The 18,902-nt window shown below is 46.7% G+C and overlaps 1 long non-coding RNA gene across 1 annotated transcript; it reads right to left on the bottom strand.

Annotated features, from left to right (window-relative positions):
• Positions 1-249: 249 nt before the first annotated feature.
• LOC126958018 (uncharacterized) lies at positions 250-18,807 on the bottom strand. Its single transcript, XR_007727033.1, has 3 exons — positions 18,640-18,807; positions 2,920-5,614; positions 250-518 (listed from the first exon to the last, which is right to left on the bottom strand). It is a non-coding gene; the product is annotated as an uncharacterized LOC126958018 (long non-coding RNA).
• Positions 18,808-18,902: the final 95 nt, after the last annotated feature.

Consider the following 18,902-nt stretch of genomic DNA (forward strand, 5'->3'; position numbering starts at 1 on the left):
ACCTAGCCAGGACGTGGTAGAGGGCGCCTGTAATCCCAGCCTCTTGGGAGGCTGAGTCAGAATTGCTTGAACCCAGGATAGGCAGGTTGCAGTGAACTGAGATCGTTGCACTCAAGCCTGGGAGACAAGAGCAAAACTCCGTCTCAAAAAACAACAACAACAAAAAACTTTAAAATTTTCTGAAGAATAAACCTATAAACAAACAAAGGCAAAAAAACAACTAATAAAAATCATTACAGTCCAGTGCAGTGGCTCATGTCAGTAATCCCAATACTTTGGGAGGTCAAGGCAAGTGGATCTCATGAGGCCAAGAGTTCAAGACCAGCCTGGGCAACGTGGCAAAATCCCATCTCTACTAAAAAGATAAAATATTAGCTGGGCGTGATGGCAGGCACTTGTAATCCCAGCTACTTGGAAGGCTGAGGCAGGAGAATTGCTTAAACCCGGGAGGCGGAGATTGCAGTGAGCCGATATCGTGCCATTGTACTCCAGCCGGGGTGAGAAGAGTGAGACTCTGTCTAAAAAACAAACAAACAAACAAACAAACCTAACCAACAACAAAAAAACTTCAAAATTTTCTGAAGAATAAACATATAAACAAACAAAGACAAAAAACAAACTAATAAAAATTATTACAGTCTAGGTGTGGTGGCTCACGCCTATAATCCTAGCACTTTGGGAGGCCAAGGCTGATGGATCACCTGAGGTTGGGAGTTCGAGACCAGTCTGACCAACATGGAGAAACCCTCTCTCTACTAAATATACAAAATTAGCCAGGCATGGTGGCACATGCCTGTAAACCCAGCTACTCGGGAGGCCGAATCAGGAGAATCGCTTGAACCCAGGAGGCGGAGGTTGAGGTGAGCTGAGATCACACCATTGCACTCCAGCCTGGGCAACAAGAGCGAAACTCTGTCTCAAAATAACAATAATTATCATCATCATTTCTGGAAAGATAGAGAAGAGTACTATTTGTTTTACTGTGGTATATACACATAACATAAAATGCATTATTTTAACTATTTTAAGGTGTATGATTCAGTACATTCATAATGTCATGCAACCACCACCAGCATCCAGTTTCAGAACATTTCATCACCCAAAAGGAGACTCAGTGCTCATTAGCACTTCCTATTCCTTCCTACCTCCGGCCCCAGCAACTACTCATGTGCTTTCTGTCTCTTCGGATTTGCCTATTCAAGATATTTCATACAAATGAAATTATATGTGGCATTTTGTGTCTTTTTTCAGTTAGCAAAATGCTTTCAAGGTCCATCCATATTGTAGAACGTATCAGTACTTCTTTCCCTTTTATGGCTGAGTAATATTCCATTGAATAGAGAAACCACATTTTGTTTATTCATCAGTTGATGACATGTGGGTTGTTTCTGCCTTTTGGGTATCATGCAAAGTGCTGCTGTGAACATTTGTATACAAGTTTTTGTTTGAACACCTGTTTTTCAGTTCTTTTGGGTATATCCCCAGGAGTGGAATTGCCGGGTCATATGATAATTACTGAAAACCTCTTAGCGATTTTTGGATATTGTGCCACATGCATATATTACCTAACAAAAATTGATTATTTTAATAAAAATAACCAAGTAGAGACAAATATATTGTTTTATAATCACATTTTGGCATCCCTGCAAAATCAGCATTGGATCAATCAGTAGTTTCACAGAACCTAAAAGAAACTGAGGTGTAGGAAGTAAACATATAATCCCATTTTTAAATATGACTCATAGAACCAGTAGGTCTTCAGGCTACAAATACTCCCCGTCATTAAATGTTTCAGCAGCATTGCCCTGGTGAATGTGGGAAGGGCTGGATATTTTCTAGATCCATGGTTTTTTTTTAAAGGTAAAGCAGCAATCGAAGTTGAATTCAAACCCGTGATTATATTGACTTGGTCTGACAATTGCATGGACTCTCACTGGGAGCCCGTGCTCCCGCAGCACCACCTGTGTCCCCTAGGGGGCGAGCTGGGGAGAGACCGGAGTCCCCAGGGGAGCTCTGAGCTGGCGGCAGAGAATTGGTCTGGCAGAGCTTTTACAAAGGCAAGAGGATCACCGAAAAGGGATCACGGTGGGGAAAAAGGCAAGAGGAGGAAACACTGTGACAAAGAACCCAGCGCTGGGACACTTGGGAAACGTATTTTCTCAAGCACTTTATTATTTTATTATTTTTTTTGAGATGGAGTCTCGATCTGTTGCCCAGGCTGGAGTGCAGTGGTGCAATCTCGGCTCACTGCCACCTCTGCCTCCCGGTTCAAGCGATTCTCCTGCCTTGGCCTCCCAAGTAGCTGGGATTACAGGTGCCTGCCACCACACCTGGCTAATTTTTGTATTTTTAGTAGAGAGGGGGTTTCGCCATGTTGGCCAAGCTGGTCTCCAACTCCTGACCTCAAGTGATCCACCCGCCTTGGCCTCCCAAAGTGCTGGGACTACATGTGTGAGCCACTCAAGCACTTTATTTTTGTAAACGAGGAGATCGAGACCCGGAGTAGCTGCTGATGGTCACAAAGGCTGTAAGCACGAAGTCTGGATGCCTCGCTGTGGTGCAGTGCGCAGTGTGGGAACACAGGCGTTCCACCGCTGAGAGGGCTGTGTCTGAGTCCCTCCTCCCTCCCTTTCCACCTCCCTCCCCACTACCACCACTTACTTAAATGTGTGATTCAGGGTCACTAACTTAACATTTCCCAGCCTGTTTCATTATCTGTATAGTGGGTCTAATACCATCTTCATCAGGCTGATGCAAGGAAATGATACCACGTATGCACAGGACCTCCCTTATGCTTGGCATATAGTAGATTCTCAATAAACATTTGTTGTGTGAATGAATATTCTCTCCTCTAATCCTCTCAAAGGCAATCACTCTGCTGCCCCAACACATTTTTATTGATGACATTTCAGGCAGTACCTTATGAGCTCTCCATATCCAGAAGGCTGGGAAGGGAAGGAAAGGAGAGGATGGGGTGTTCGTGCTGTTCCTGTTGTGGTGAAAAGCTTCTTTGTGAAGTCTGAGCAGCACCAGCTCCACTTGGAGGCTGCAAATCTGTCAGCCGGAGGTCCTCAGAGCTCCCAGGTCCTGGCCTTCTCTGCCAGCAAAGTGGCATACCTGGGTTATAGATCCAGAGGTCTTCTGAGGCCAACAGAGCCACACACCCCCCATCCAGTTCCTGCCCCCCTTCCCCAAGCATCTGACAGAGGCCAGTTTGGCTGTTTCAAGAAATACCAATCAAAGTGTTTTATGAGAACTGTTGGTTATGCCCAGCTACACAATCCTCACGCATACTGTCAAACCCATCAGTGTGATAAACTTTATTTCATTGCATTGTAAAGTTCAGGTCATGGTTTCTCAGTCTTCATCATTTATACTTTACATGGCACAAGACTTTTAAAATATTAGGTTGTAAATTGTAATTCTCACAATTCCTTTTTTGGGAAGAAGGAAGGTGTAGAGGGGACTAAAATATACTTTATTCATTATTTAAAATGTTACTATAGTATACAGAATGGGAAAAATATAGAAAAGGAAGAAAAAGGCCAGGTACAGGGGCTCATGCCTGTAATCCCAGCACTTTGGGAGGCCAAGGCAGATGGATCACTTGAGGTCAGGAGTTCAAGACCAGCCTGGCCAACATGGCAAAACCCCATCTCTACTAAAAATAGAAAAATTAGAAGGGCATGGTGGCATGCACCTGGAATCCCAGCTACTAGGGAGGCTGAGGCGTGCTTGAGCCCAGGAGGCAGAGGTTGCAGTGAGCCGAGATTGCACTACTGCACTCCAGCCTGGGCGACAGCAAGACTCTGTCTCAAAAAAAAAAAAAAAAAAAAAAGAGAGAAAGAGGGAAGGAAGGAAGGAAGGAAGGAAAGAAAAGAAACAAGAAAACATTTCTCAGAACTCCACCATTCAACAGATGTTGGTATTTCTTTTTACAAGTTTTTTTAAAGACAGGGTCTTGCTCTGTTGCCCAGGCTGGGGTGCAGTGGCACAATCACAGCTCACTGCAGCCTCGAACTCTTAAGCTGAAATGATCCTCTTTGCCTCAGCTTCCTGAGTAGTTGGGATTATGGACACACTACACTGTTGGTGTTTATTAGAGGATTTTAAAAACATTTTAAAATGCACTTTTTACAAAGTTGTGATAATAACATTTACAATTTTTAAAATAGGTTTCCTCAGTGCTTAAAAATTGTATTCATTCATTCAACATTTCCTCAATGCTTACTATGTGCCTAGCGCTAGGGTACAATGATGAGTGAGATAACTGGACTTCGTGGCTCACACCTGTAATCCCAGCATTTTGGGAGGCTAAGGCGGGAGAATCACTTGAGGCTAGGAGTTCAAGGCCAGCTTGGGCAACATGGAGAGACCACATCTCTAAAAAATAATCATAATAAAAGTAGAAAATAAAAACAAAGAAAAATGAGAGACAGTGATGTGCCTTCTCTTGTCACCACAATTTCAGCTTGTTTATGCATTTGCTAAATGGTTGCTATGGCTTGAATATTTGTCCCCTCGAAAACTTATGTTGAAGTTTACTCCCCAATGTAGCAATATTCAGAGGTGGGGCCTTTAAGAGGTGACTGGGTCATGAGAGCTCTGCTCTCATAAATGGATAAATCCATTCATGGATTCATGGGTTGATGGACTAATGGGTTACTACAGGAATGGAACTAGCAGCTTTATAAGATGAGGATGAGAGAACTGAGCTAGCACGCTCAGTCCCCTCGCCTTGTGGTGCTCTGCACCACCTGTGGACTCTTCAGAGAGTCCCCACCAGCAAAAAGGCCCTCACAAGATGTGGACTTTACAGCCTCCAGAACTGTAAGAAATAAATTTCTTTTCTTTATAAATTACCCAATCTGTGGTATATGTTACAGCAACAGAAAATGACCTAAGACAATGGTGCTACTGAGTAGGGGGAAGCCCTCAAAAAAAAAAAGGGGGAACTCTGGATGGGTGTGGTGGCTCACATTTGTAATCCTAGCATTTTGGGAGGCCAAGGCGGGAGGATGGCTTGAGCCCAGGAGATAGTGACCTCCTGGGCACATAGTGAGACCCCACCTATACCAAAAAAGAAAAAAAAAATAGCCTGGCATGGTGGTGCAGGCCTGTAGTCCCAGCTACTGGGGGGTTTGAAATGGGAGAATCGCTTGAGTCCAGGATTTCAAGGTTACAATGAGCTATGATAGTGCCCCTGTAGATTAAAGGCAGAGTAGGGAAGCATGCCTGGTGAGGACAAGGAACAGCAGGGAGACTAGTGTGGCCAGAGAAACACAGGTGCTCAGATAGTGCTTGCTGAGTGATTGAATTACCCCAGCATGTGGTGCAAACACTTTAGTCCCCAGAGTGCCACAGTAGCTCTCAAATTGTGTCTCCCTCTGACTCCGTTCTCCCAGGTTTTTAAAAAATATCATCTGTGCAGACGTTATCATCCCGAAATTGCTGATGGATTTTTCAAGATCTCATTCTTCCCACTGTCCTCCTTTAACTCTGATTTCCATTTAAATGGGAGTCTGCCCATGACTGAGTTTTCCTCTTCCCGGGTCACTTGCAATGGGTCTCTGCAGCCTTCTTGGTGTGATTTCTCCAGTACCGACAACTGAACCTGGTACAGAGTAAGTTTCAGTTAAAGAGCTCTTGACTGAGTGAATGAATTTCCCCTGAGAGTTTCATCAATCCTTTCTACATCCCCATTCTCTGAGCCTTTCCATTGGTCATACCCATGCCAGTTTTGCTTACTTCTGCTTTTTTTTTTTTTTAACTCATGTGAGTCACCATCATCAGTTTTTCACTCTGTTCCTTTTCCTGGATGGGTGCTAGGCGCCACCTCTCAGTGGCATTCCCATTGCACACCAGCCTCCTCTGATCCTAAAGAGGCTACAGATCTTTTAGGGAAGGAGGAATGGAATGCCTGCTTACCTGCCCAGCACTCAAAAGAGCAGACCCATCAAGTCAAAACCCTCACACCTCACCTTGGACCTTTCCAACTCCACCCCAGGGGTCTATCAGAGAGGAAATCTAGACACTGTTTGCACCAGTCCTCCCTCTGCCCACCCCTCCCCACACCACAGGATGAGAAGCTACAAGTCAGGCGAGGAGCAAGTTGTGGCTCCAATGTGAGATTGAGCAAGCAGGACTCACACTTTCTAGTTAAATCCAGATTTGTCCTTTTCAACTTTGTGACACGTGCATCATGTCATAGCAAAATTTCTTTATGGGACTGTCATAGAGAAACAGGACAGAAACCCTGGACTGGGGTGAGATTTAGGTTTTCCTCTTGGCTCGGGCTCTTTAGGTCCCAGTTTCCTCATCTGTAAAAGGGTAGATTGTAGTCCAAAAGTCATTCATGTGCCAACAGCCTAGCCCAGGATCTTGTCTCCAAGGGAAAGGCTGCCACACAGGACTCAAATCTTCCACAGCAACTGCTCTGTCCCCAGCCTCAATCCCCCCACCCCTCCTCCAATCCCACACCACCACTCCATCGCAGGAACCTATATGGTGGACAGGCTAGTGGGGATGGTGTGCAGAAGTATGTCGACTTATTCAAGGGAGCTTGGCCCTGAGAAAAGCTGGTGGTCTGCCAACATTCTCAGAGGCTGAAATATATCAAAACACCCATGTAAGAATGTACGCTGAGAACCACAGTGGCCAGAGGGAGGATACTGCTCTGCTCCCACCCACCCTTCCCTCCCCACCATACCTCACCCTCCACTGCCCCTGTCCAGGACCGCTGCTCCTGGAATCCAAGGAAAAGGCAGAAGTCCATTTGGCCGGAGTGTGTGTCTCAATGACAGGAGGGGCTCCCTGGCTTTCTAGAGTCCTACCCTCCTGGCCTCTGTTCCCCTCAACCTCAGTGCCAGAGACACAATGGCCAGGTTCCTTTGAAAATTCCCTTTCTCCATGCTCCAGATTGCCTTTCCTGTACTCCAATTATTCAGGCTCACATTAAAGTACGAAGACGGCTTTGCGGGGGGACTCTGGTAGGTGTTAATCTTTAGCGTAAGGAGATTAAAGGAGCTGGTTTTCTAGGTAGTGTCTGATTTCTTTAGTTGGGAAGAGAGAGGCCCCACCTTTTATAAGGGCCTGGGGCTGCCAGCTTTGTGCCCTTGATTTCTTTAGAATCCATTCAGACTTAACCATCCTTTCTGTAGCCAGGACCAGGCTGCGTCGAGGTCATCTTTGTCTTTCAACATGAATATCCTAGTAACTTTCTCCCCAGTACCCACTCCAGAGGATCCAGGGCAAAAGTAAATCTCTGAAAGTGTGTGTAGGATGAAGCTGGTGACTCATGCCTAGTTTATGAGTGGTAAGTGTGCATTACATGTTCTGCACATTATCTCGTTTATCCCTCACCACTCTATGGCGTAGGCACTATTTTAAGCCCCATTTTATAGGTTTTGGACCTAAGGGGTTTGGAGCGGGTAAGTCAGTTGTCCGAGGTCACACATTAGGAGGTGTGCTGTCCATTGCTAAAGCCAAGGCTCACTCTGTCCCTCGAGCCACTGTACCAAGTGCCAAGCATTTATTAGGAACCTATTCCAGGTGCAAAACCCTGGATGTGGCCAGCAGATGATCAACATGCACATGAATGAAGAATGGGTAGCTCTTGAATTCCAGGAGCGCAATTTCTAACCTGGGAGGTGGTGTGAACATGAAGAACTCTACTCCAAAGCAGCCTGAAGTAAGTGCTGTCTCAGAGGTAGAAGGGGAGTCCCATAGGAACGTGGCTGAGGAGGGAGATCAATATACACTCAGAGAGAGAGAGAGAAACAGAGAGAGAGAGAGAGAAAGCTCGACAGAAAGACAGAAAGAAGGGAGGAAGAGAGGAGGGAAGGAGGGAAGGAAAGGAGAGAGAACATGAATAAGTGCTGAAGTTTTCTAGAAATGGGCTTCGTGCTAGGCCCTGGTAGATGGGTCAACTTCCGCAGGCTGGAGAGAAACAGGCAGAGGAAACAGCTCGAGCCAGGAGCCAGGGTGACAGCATTCAGGATCTGCTATGCAGTCAGGTCTGTGTTGGGGTGTGGAGAGAGGCAAGCCTGACAGGTCAGTCAGAATCGAATGGAGGAGAGTCCAGATGCCAGGGGAAAAGTCTGGGCTTGCTCCTGGGGGCAGTAAGGAGCTGCTGAAAGCTGCTTATCGATAGAGCATGACAGGCAGGAAGAGATGATGCAAGCTTGCAAAGAAAACTGGTGGTGGGAGGCAGGGATGAGGTCTTCACATGGTTCATCTCTTCTTTGGCCAAGGTCCACCGCCAGGCTGGACACTTGAGGGGGCAGGAAGAGGAGGGATGGTCCAGCGTTGGGAGTGCTCTGAGCATAGGCTGAGCCTAAAGCCCCTCCAAGGCCTGCGGAGGGGCTCAGAAGGGCGAGTGGCCTAATTCTTAGGGACAAGGAAAGACCTAAAGGAAACACTGAAGGTCCTAGAGTAGGAGGGGGAGTGAGGATGCACAAGGGAAATTGGAAGGAAATGAACCATTCTGGGACATGGGGAGGAAGAATCTTCAATTCAGCCTAAGGAAAAAAAGTGTCCTTACCCCTTGCCCATTCAGGCTCATTTCTTTGAAACTCTTTTAAAGAAATGCAGGAAAAAAAAAACACTTTATTTTCCACGTGTAGTAAAAAGTCAATGAAATTGAGAAACCAGCTGCCTGGAACATTCAAGTCACTGGGAATTTTTTTTTTTTTTTTTTTTGAGACAACATCTTGCTCTGTTGCCCAGGCTGGAGCGCCTCAAACTTCTGGGCTCCAGAGATTCTCCTGCTTCAGCCTCGCAAGTAACTGGGACTGCTACATACATGCATCACCATGCCCAGCTAATTTTTAAATATTTTTTGTAGAGACAGGAACTCACTGTATTGCCTAGGCTCATCTCAAATTCTTGGGCTCAAGTAATCCTCCCGCCCTGATCTCCCAAAATGCTGGGGTTACAGGCGTGAGCCACAGCGCCTGGCCCTGTGATTGTTTTTTGATTCAATCTTAGAAGTGGAATAGGTAAATGACCACAGACAAGTTAGTATCAGGATGTCAACCACAAAAAGACCTACTATGGGTGACCACAGAGTCAGCAATATAAGCAGAAGGTGACTCAGCCCAGGACCCATTTGAGGGGGGTCGAGGAGGCAACCCTGACTAAAAGTTTGCTCCACCCTTTAATGTTTTTGGAGGCCCTAAGTCCTGAAGACCTTATGGAATCCTCCTCTAATATATAATTAAACATTTTAAAATAAAAATAGGCTGGTGCAGTGGCTCACACCTGTAATCCTAGCACTTTAGGAAGCCAGGACAGGGGGATCACTTGAGCCCAGGAGTTTGTGACCATCCTGGGCAAAAGAGCAAAAAAAAAAAAATTGTTTAAAAAATTAGGCGGGTATAGTAGCATATATCTGTAGTCCCAGCTACTTAGGAGGCTGAGGCAGGAGGACTGCTTGAGCCCAGAAGCTGAAGGTTATAGCGAGCTATGATTGTGCTATGCTACAATTAAATTACATTTTCTGATTGCAAAATTCTTACCTTCATTAAAGTTGAACTGCTCTCTCTCTCTCACCTGCTTTGCTAATTCCCCAACCAGCACTGCCCTCACTAGCCTGTGACCATATCCAACAGCCCATTATGAGAAAGACATTTCTTTGGATCTTGAAAATGTCTGCATTTTTAAGAAATCCTAATTGAAAGGAAGAGGATGCTAACAGTTCAAGGCAGCAGTGTAGAGGTAGGAAGAGCTGGGCTTGGGAGGTAAACAGCCCACCTAAAGAACTAAAGGACTAAAGCAAGTTCTTTAGTCTCCCTATGGCTCAGTTTCCTCATATGTAAAATGGGGAGGAAGAAAAGAAAAATATCCCTCTTGTAGTGTCCTGATGATGAAATGAATCCACGCACAGCCAGAAAGCATTCAGAAGAGTGCCTGGCACATAGTGAATCTCCTAAGTGTTGCTGTTATCACTTTCACCTACATCACAATGCAGCGGAGGCTCATTCTCCCCATTACAGTTAAGTAGCATAAAGCTCTGAAAAGGTAAGTAACTTGTTTTCAGACACACAGCTAGGAAGTAGTAGGATTAGCTGGGAGTCAAAACCCAAGTTAGTTTGACTCTAAAAACCCACTTTCTCCCTCCCATTGTCCTGCAAATTTCCCTGATTGGGGAATAACATTAGGCTTAAAAATTTTTAAATATTGCTTACTTTTTTGATAACCAATGGTACAAAATTCATATATGGTATATAATGAAAAAGTAATTTCCCCCTCCCTCTCTTCTCCCAGCCTCCCCACCCCCAGGCCAACAGCTGTTCCCAGTTCCTTGCAGAACCAGCTTTAGAGTAAGCTTTTCACTGCTAATGCACATTTATTTTCCAGATCAATGTAATTCCCTGAGTGCCTCATCTGCGCCAGGCACTCTATCCTGGTGCTGCCACTGCCTTCAGAGGGCTCCTGGGCATGAGTGTGGAGGTTGTTGATGGTGGGAACTACTATATTGACTGCTGCATTTGGTGTTTTTCCCTCTGCAGTCATCTTTTCCCCCAGTAAAATCAGCTTGCACCGTTTGCACACTGGAAAAAGGCCAATTCAGAGCCCCAAAACCTCTTCTGTAGCTTGCTTTGCACAGAACCTGGCAAGCAAGGAGCATTATGGTATCAGAAGCTGACCAGAGGACTCTGTGATGCTGGATCTGGGATCAGCTTCCTCCTCTATGAAACTCCTGACCCTGCCAGTTCTCTAATTGCTCTGCCCCAGGGGCTTTTAGGAAGCATAATTTTCCATGAAGCCTTGCTGCTTTTGGGCTCCATTTCTAGCCGGAAGACCCCAGCTGTCCCACAGGTAACTGAGAAAGGCCAAAGAGCTCTAAGCCCCTTTCCTTACTTTCTCACCATTGTTCTTTGGACAGTAGTAATGTTAACTATACATGTATTTTTCCCCCTGCTATTGCTGCCAGAAAATATTTATAACGGGGTCAGCACAGAGCTTTCTTAATGACTTCATTATGAAATATGCTTATAACCTGTGGTATGATTACACAAATGCACAAAAGCAACTTCAGAAAATGGTGCTGATCATAACATAGAAATCCTTACTCTCTCTTTCCAAACATTAAGTATCTGGCTGAGGGAGATAAAGTAGGGATGGCACCATTTTGGAAGCAGCTAATTCTCATTTCAGAGATGGAGGCTCAGGAGAGGTCAGGCTCCTGGTCCAAGATCAGTAGAAGCAGGACTCCAGCCTGCTTGATATTTGACTTTTGGCCCCGCTTTTTTCCAATGCATCAAGCACCTCATGGAAAGGTCTGGGACTATGAAAATCTATGTTCTGTATGTTTGGGGAATTCATTTTCTGGTCAGCTGAATATTCTGAATAGAAAAATGGAGACTTCAGATTAGGGTTAGGAAGGAAGAGGGGAAGACAGAGGTGGAGGTTCCCTCAGCCTTGGATTCTTCTCCCCATCACAATTCACTTCTTAAAGTCTATAAGTCTCTCCTTCTCAGCGGGTTGTAAACTCCTCAGGGACGCAGTCTGGGAGAGATCTGGTAATGATAAGGTATGCGTGAGGCTGAGAGTCACATCTCCATTCTAACCCCTGCCTATTTGTTTCTAGCTAGGTAGGCACTGTGGTTTTTATCTGCATTTCTCAGATGACTAATACAATCAAACTTTTTTTTGTTTTGTTTTTAAGACAGGGTCTCACGCTGTCACCCAGGCTGCAGTGCAAGAGTACGATCACAGCTCACTGCAGCCTTGGCTTCCTGGGCTCAAGTGATCCCCCCATCTCAGCCACCCAAGTAGCTGGGACTACAGGTGTACACCACCACACCTGATGACTTTTTGTATTCTTTGTAGAGATGGGTTTTGCCATGTTGCCCAGGCTATGAACATCTTATAGATTTTTAGTAATTGTTAGTTTGTTTCTTTACTCTGTCTCCCCTTTCTTTCTGTATCTTTGTCCCCTTATCCCCTCTCCCAGGACCTCGCAAAACGCCACCCTGAAAGATGTCAGGGTCCTGGGATCCAGAATCCTCTACTCACAGTTCTGTGACAACCCTTCAGCAGCCCTTCATCATCTTACCTTGCCAGCCTCATCTCTCAGCCTTCCATCCCCTTGTACATGACTCTTCAGCCAGACTATCAGTTTCAATCCTCTCTGAGCCTTTGAGCTTTTGTAGAAACTGTTCCGTATGCCTGGGACACTATGCACCCTTCCCCACTCCTTCCCCATACTTCACCTTCCTAATGTCTAGGTCTCCGTCAAGTCTCAGGTCATATGCTACCTCCTCCAGGAAGCCTTGCTTGATGCTTCCCCCACCCCCACTCACCAGCCTGGGTTAGTTGCCCCTTGTTTGTGGCTAAGAAACATCCTGTACTTCCCCTCCTAGCACTTATCACACTGTGTTGCAATTGCCTATTTGCTAGTCTATCTGTCTTATACCTTGCCTCATCCCTTTGAGGCTTAATCTGTGTGTTTCACACTCTTCTATCTCAAAGCCTAGTGCAACAGTGATATTTGTTGAATGAATGATCTAGCTCAGATCTCTCTAAAAGGACAAAAATCTAACCTTCTGTGCCACCTCCCACATCAATCCTCCTCTTTGTCAAGGTCTCAAGAAAACAGACATTTATGGAAGGTCTACTGTGTGCCAAGCACCAGGCCAGGCCCTTTACGGTGATGTCATTTTCACAATTAAAAGGCTTAAAGCTCTGAATCTAGACAGCCCTTTGACTGAAACTCAGAGGTTCTGATGTCTAATCAGGCAACTAATGAGCAAGGGGAAATAAGTGATACCACAACTGTTTCCATCCTGATAGTGGCAAAGAGATGTCGACAGAATGGAAGACTGATGTAGCACTGAGCTGCTGAATCTTAAGTGCCTGGCACGTGGTAGGAGCACAGACAAGATGTGCCAAATAAATGAATATTTGAAGAGGGAACACAAAAAGGGCAGACTACAAGCCTAGAAGGCCCATGTTTCGTTCTAGGCCTGGCCTAATGTATTTCTCCCATTTCCTTCATGTGTTATTGATAAACAAAACTGGACATGGAAGTATTTTTGTCATGGGCAGCTGTTCACAGCCCCAGCCAAGCTTTATTTATTTATTTATTTATTTTGAGATGGAGTCTCACTCTGTCACCCAGGCTGGAGTGCAGTAGTGTGATCTCGGTTCACTGCCACCTCCGCCTCCTGGGTTCAAGTCATTCTCCTGCCTCAGCCTACCGAGTAGCTGGGATTACAGGCACACGCTACCACACTCAGATAATTTTTATATTTGTAGTAGAGACAGGGTTTCACCATGTTTTGGCAAGGATGGTCTCGATCTCCTGACTTTGTGATCCGCCTGCCTCGGCCTCCCAAAGTGCTGAAATTACAAATGTGAGCCACCGCGCCCAGCCCCAGCCAAGGCTTTCTTGTGATTTCAGCTCAGACATCGTTGGCTAAAATGGCCACACCTAGCTACAAGCGAAGCTGAGAAATTACGAGTTGTGAAACCAAGGGGAAAAGAAAGCAGATTTGGTGTAAACAGCAGTCTCTCCCACAGCATACAAAGGCCGTCTTGCCTCTGCTCGTGTCACTGGACGACTGTGAACTATCACCGGATTGCTGGATTCTCTCTCTGGAAAGGTCCTCAATGGTCATTTAGTTCAATCCCCTGATTTTACAGATGGAAAGAAAGATTGGGGCCCAGAGAGAAGTGACTTATTCACTCTCAAAGAGTTGTTTGGGGCCGGGCAAGGTGGCTCATGCTTGTAATCCCAGCAACTCAGGGGCCTGAGGCAGGCGCCGCTGGAGACCAGCCTGGGCAACATAGTGAGACCCTATCTCTACAAAATTTTTTTAAAAATTAGCCAGGTGTGGCGGCACATGTCTGTGGTTCCAGCTGCTTGGGAGGCTGAGGAAGGAGCATAGCTTGAGCTCAGGAGTTCAAGGCTGCAGTGAGCTGTGATTGCACTCCAGCCTGGGCAAAAGAGGTCCTCTCTCAAATAAATAAATAAATAAACAAACAAATAAATAAATAAGTTGTTTGGTGCTAGAGCCACACTGTTTTGCTTAATCTGTCAGTGCTTTATCTGCAAAGTGGGTCTTTAAACAAGAAAATCTCCTCATCTCCTTCATAAAAGGAGACTTCAATGATAAAGAGGAAAGCATTAAAAGCCGTTTATAATTACGACAATGGCACCGAACACAAATCTTTCTTCAGTTACTCAGAGGCTTGTCTGTGTCCTGTGGTCACGAAGCATCTCCATTATTCGGAACTTTGGCTTCTCCTGTGTAACACTGCAAAATCATATACATGACCATGTGCATGAGGGGTGAAACTTTACCTTTTTTGATAAAAGACCAGTTATTGATTGTGTAAATTTGTGCAATTATTTAACATTCTTTGAGCTTTAGTTCTCTCACCAGTAAAATGGAGATGATAATATCTACCTCCCAGGTTTTTTTTGGGGGGTAGGGGTGGTAGAAAGATTAAAAAAGAAATAAAAATCATAGTATTTATTGGGTCCCAACTAGGTGCCGCAGTATCAGGCACCTAGTTGGGACCCAATAAAATATAGGTTTCTCTTCTCAAACACTTGAGGTCATTTCTCTGAATACTTAGGCGACCATATCATACAATTATTGCTGTAATCGCTTTAAAAAGGAGCACTTCCAACAACATTCAGTGGACAAATCGTTTTTTTTAAGATCTGCTTTTGCTGAACTAGGTGCTGAGAATTCTCAGATGGAAAAAAAAACACACACACACTAACACCTATTCCCAAGAGAGACTGAAATGTGAACAGAAAATAACAGCACCATGTGAGAAGTGTGCTTGGGTGAGTGATGGAGGGCTTCCCGGAAGAGGCTATGTGCTTCATGGGGAAGGACTAGGAGCAGACCAAGAAGAAAGGGACGAGACAGGGGAGGACACGGAGGTATGAGGAAGCACATTTTCTATGTGGGGACTATTTGAAGCACTTCTGTAACAGTGAAAAAGAAGAAGCTATAATAAAAGGGAGGGGCCTAGTACCTGTGAGAGCAGTGGGTTTTGGATTTTATCCAAAAGATGGGGAACCACTGAAGAATTCCAGCAGGGAGACGATGTGAAAGGGCTGAATGGGTAGTGGGGAGAATGACACCACCAGTATTCCTGAGTAGGGAAGGGAGAACTGGGTGGTTGGAGGCCACACCCACCCCTTTCCATTTATTTAGTCATTCAACAAATAGTTACTGAGGGCCTGCCAGGCTGTATTCCAGGGGCTGGAAATCAGACAACCAACAGGACTAGCAAGATCTTTGTTCTCATGGAGACTGACAATAGATAAGCAAGTAAACATGCAAGGAAATATCAGATAGGTGCCACTAGGAAAATTAAACCAGGCAACAGAAGAGTCTCTGAGTGGCAGCGGCCCATTCCCTGCCCCCAACACTTACCAAGACTCCTCTTGATATAACTTTGGCTTCCCAAGGAGGCGTTGCTCCTAGAAAAATCTCTACGGTAAATATTAATAATTAAGCCACCTCTCGGAGTGTTTCCAATGAGCCTTCCCTGGGTGGGGATAGTCAAAGCTAGTTTTCCCCAGGGCCTGGTCTGCCTTGTAATGGTCGGTTAAGGACCATCAATTCCACCAAAAGTCCTAAGTTTAAGGTATTAGGAAAATCGCGGCAACCTTGAGACCTTTCCTGAAGTGGTTCCCCTGCAACATATGACCTCGCCCTCCCCTCATTACCCACGCCACTTCCATGTATATATACAGTTATCCTTTAAGAGAGAAACATTTGATAGTACGGTTGCAATTTTGCATTCCTCCCCTTTGAAAAATGCAAACTTTTAAAACAGGCCCGCCGCTTCGGGCAGGTTTTGCCGCGGAAACCACCCTCCCTCCCCGCCCCCGGATGTCCAGAGGGCTGGGTGGGGAATCCCGGGAGCCGCGCACCCAAGAGCACGGGAGCTGGAGGCTGGAGGCTGGCTCGTCACCATCAGGGCTCCCTGGGATGTAAGTCAGAGCTCCTCAGTGCCAGAGGGATGCGGGCCAAGAATAAAAACGCGAATGCTGTATTAAATGCAGCTGAAGAAACTAGGGACTGAAAAGGCAGATTTCCCAGTGTGCATTATGGTCTTCCCCCATTTGACTCATTTACTCACTGCGGGTTTCTTTTTCTCCACTATTTTCTTATTACGAAAACTTTCAAAGACGCAGGAAAGTTCGCTGTTTTAGGGAAATCTAGCGAAAGCCCCAGGAGGGCCTCTCTGATTCTGCCCAACTTCTCTGGACTGCCTGATAGAGCTTGCCCTTGGGGGACTATCACAATTGGGACTAAATTAGAGCCCCTGCTCCCAAGGGTTTTTAATTCTAGCTGGGGAGACCAGTCACTAATACAAACTTTCTTTTTTTCCTTAAAATAGTTTACACCTTACACAAAGCACTTTCACATTCCTGATCCCGTTAAAATTATACAGCTAGAACTGAAAGGAAATTTAGAGATCATCTCTAGGGGTCAAATATTGGCAAATATTGGGCCACTTGCTAAGCTCCTGCCCATGGCAGACGTGGCTAACACACCGCACACTCACTCATTCATGTATTCCCTTATTTATTGGACATCCTCCATGTTCTACATAGCATGTTAGAAATAAAGCAGAAAACCAGACAGACTTGTTTGCTACCTTATGGACCTCCAAGGGGAAGAGAGACATTAAACAAATAATTACATGCATTAAGAGTGTTTTTAGGCCGGGCACGGTGACTCATGCCTGTAATCCTAGCACTTTGGGAGGCCTAGGTGGGAGGATCACTTGAGCCCAGGATTTTAAGACCAGCCTGCGCAATAAAGGAGACACTGTCTCCGGTTTTTGTTGTTGTTGTTGTGTGTGTGTGTGTGTGCGTGTGTGTGTGTGTGTGTGTGTTTTAAAGTGTTTTTAAAAGCCGGTGTTGGGGCAGACAAGGGCATCACGCACTGGGAGGTACCCTGGGGGTGGGACAGGGTCGGAAAAAGACTCCCTCAGGAAGTGATGTTTAAATTGAAGTCTAGGGGATTAGGAAATGGAGTCTCTGAGAGGGTGAAGAAATATTATGTACCAGTATGAAGCATGGCCTGAGTGAGGTCATGCTCCAGGGCTGAACAAGGGGCTATGGATGCTAAGTGGGGGTGGGTGTCCAGAGGAAACAGAAGGTTGGTGGAGCAAGGTCTTAAAGACAAATAGGTTGACATGGAGAGATGGGTGGAAGAACTTGAGCCAAGGGCAGATATTATTGTTTCTCCTCCTCCCACTTCCCAGGAAAAGAGTTGTCATCTAGTGTCAGTAAAAACAAATACAAAGTTGTAAGTTATTGGCCACCTAGTATGGGGTGGCAATTGTCATGAATTCCCACGTTCCTTGCGAGACAAGTATTCTTCTTCCAGTTTTACAGATCTAGAAAAGGCTTGGAACGGCTAGAGACACTTGCTAAGCCTGGCCGTCAAGTAGGCAGCAGAGCTAAGATTTGAACCCGTGCCGGCCTGCCTTCCTAGGCAGACGCACTTTCCACAATGCCTCACTGCCATAAAAATCCTAGGCCGAGGCTTGCTCTAACAGCAATCAAATACCACTTGGAAAAGGGCAGATCTTTAAGGAATCAGAAATACTTCTCGGGAAAGGATGAGCAGAAGTGCCGCACCCCCGTGGGTGGATACCATTAGGCAGAGGTCTATGCGGAAGAGGCCGACTTGTGGCGTGGGAGGTAGGGAGGAGTGAGAAGTGACTGACGGCGCGTCCCTGGCTGCTCTAGGACTGCACTGCGGGGAGGTGCCCGGCTCTAACCACTGCCCTGCCCGGTTAATCATTTCCTGACCTTCCTTCCTCCTCTCGCCGTGGCCGCAGGATTGCCACATCAGTCTTCCCCCTCCCCCTGCTCGCCTTCTGGCCCCGAGGCTCCTTTGCCGGGTTTTACAAGGAGCCCCAACTTGGAAGCAATATTTGTAATAGCCCCGGACGTCCTCAAGTGCCCCAGTGAGATCGCAGGCTCCATCCAGGGTATGCCAGCCCAAGGGGCCCCTTGAGGCTTGCCCTCTTCCCTAATCACTTACTAAAAAGAGGTCAGAGGGTCAGGGATCCAATCTCCATACAGATTAACAAGTTACAGACTCGGTTTCCCCCGCGGGAAAAAGGGAATGGTAACAGCTGGTTGGCTGTTACGAGGCTTAAATGCGATATGTGAAGCGCCTGGCTGGGAGACCTTAGGTGTCTAACAAATGCTAGATCCCTTCCCTTCTTATCTTAGCCTGGTAATGGGGAGTTTAGCTTGCCCAGCAATCCCAGGCTACGTTAATCTCACTTGAACTTCCAGGCTTGTAAGTCCTACGACGTGCTGGAGGTAACGCAGATGGTGAGTCACGGTGACAGGGTTTGAACGCGGGTTTGTGGGCGCACCTGTGGGCCCAGCCACGCAGCATGTAGGTGGCTGGCTAACACCACGTGTTCAGAACCTAGAAAGGGCTACGGATCGCACCTGCCGCAAGGAGCCGAACGCTAAATCTGGACTGCCCTGGCACCCATGAAACCCGCTGCCCGCCTCCCCCGGGGCCAGGCCCTTGGCCTCCCCAGCTTGTTTCTTCGTGTATAAAATGAGGGCCGTAGTGCCTGTCTGCCCGAGAGGTTTTAATGTTCTTGGAGCGGCCGGATTTTTACCACAAAGCCACAGAGTGGTCCGCACCACGTAGGTTCAGTCTCCTCCGCCCACCGCAGGAAACGCCGCGGACGGCCCGGGGTGCCCTACTCGGCGCCCCACCCTTCCCGGGGCCGGGGAAGCGGCGTGACTAGGGAAGGCACTTCGGAGCACAGCCGGACTCTGCGCCACCAGCTGGAGCGCCCCGGGACCCCACCCCGCAGGGTGGACGGGGGCGGGCCCTGGGGCGGGGCTTGCCCAGGGGCGGGGCGGGGAGGGGCCGGCC

Source organism: Macaca thibetana, chromosome 7 (assembly GCF_024542745.1).
Source record: "Macaca thibetana thibetana isolate TM-01 chromosome 7, ASM2454274v1, whole genome shotgun sequence".
NCBI lineage: Eukaryota > Metazoa > Chordata > Mammalia > Primates > Cercopithecidae > Macaca > Macaca thibetana.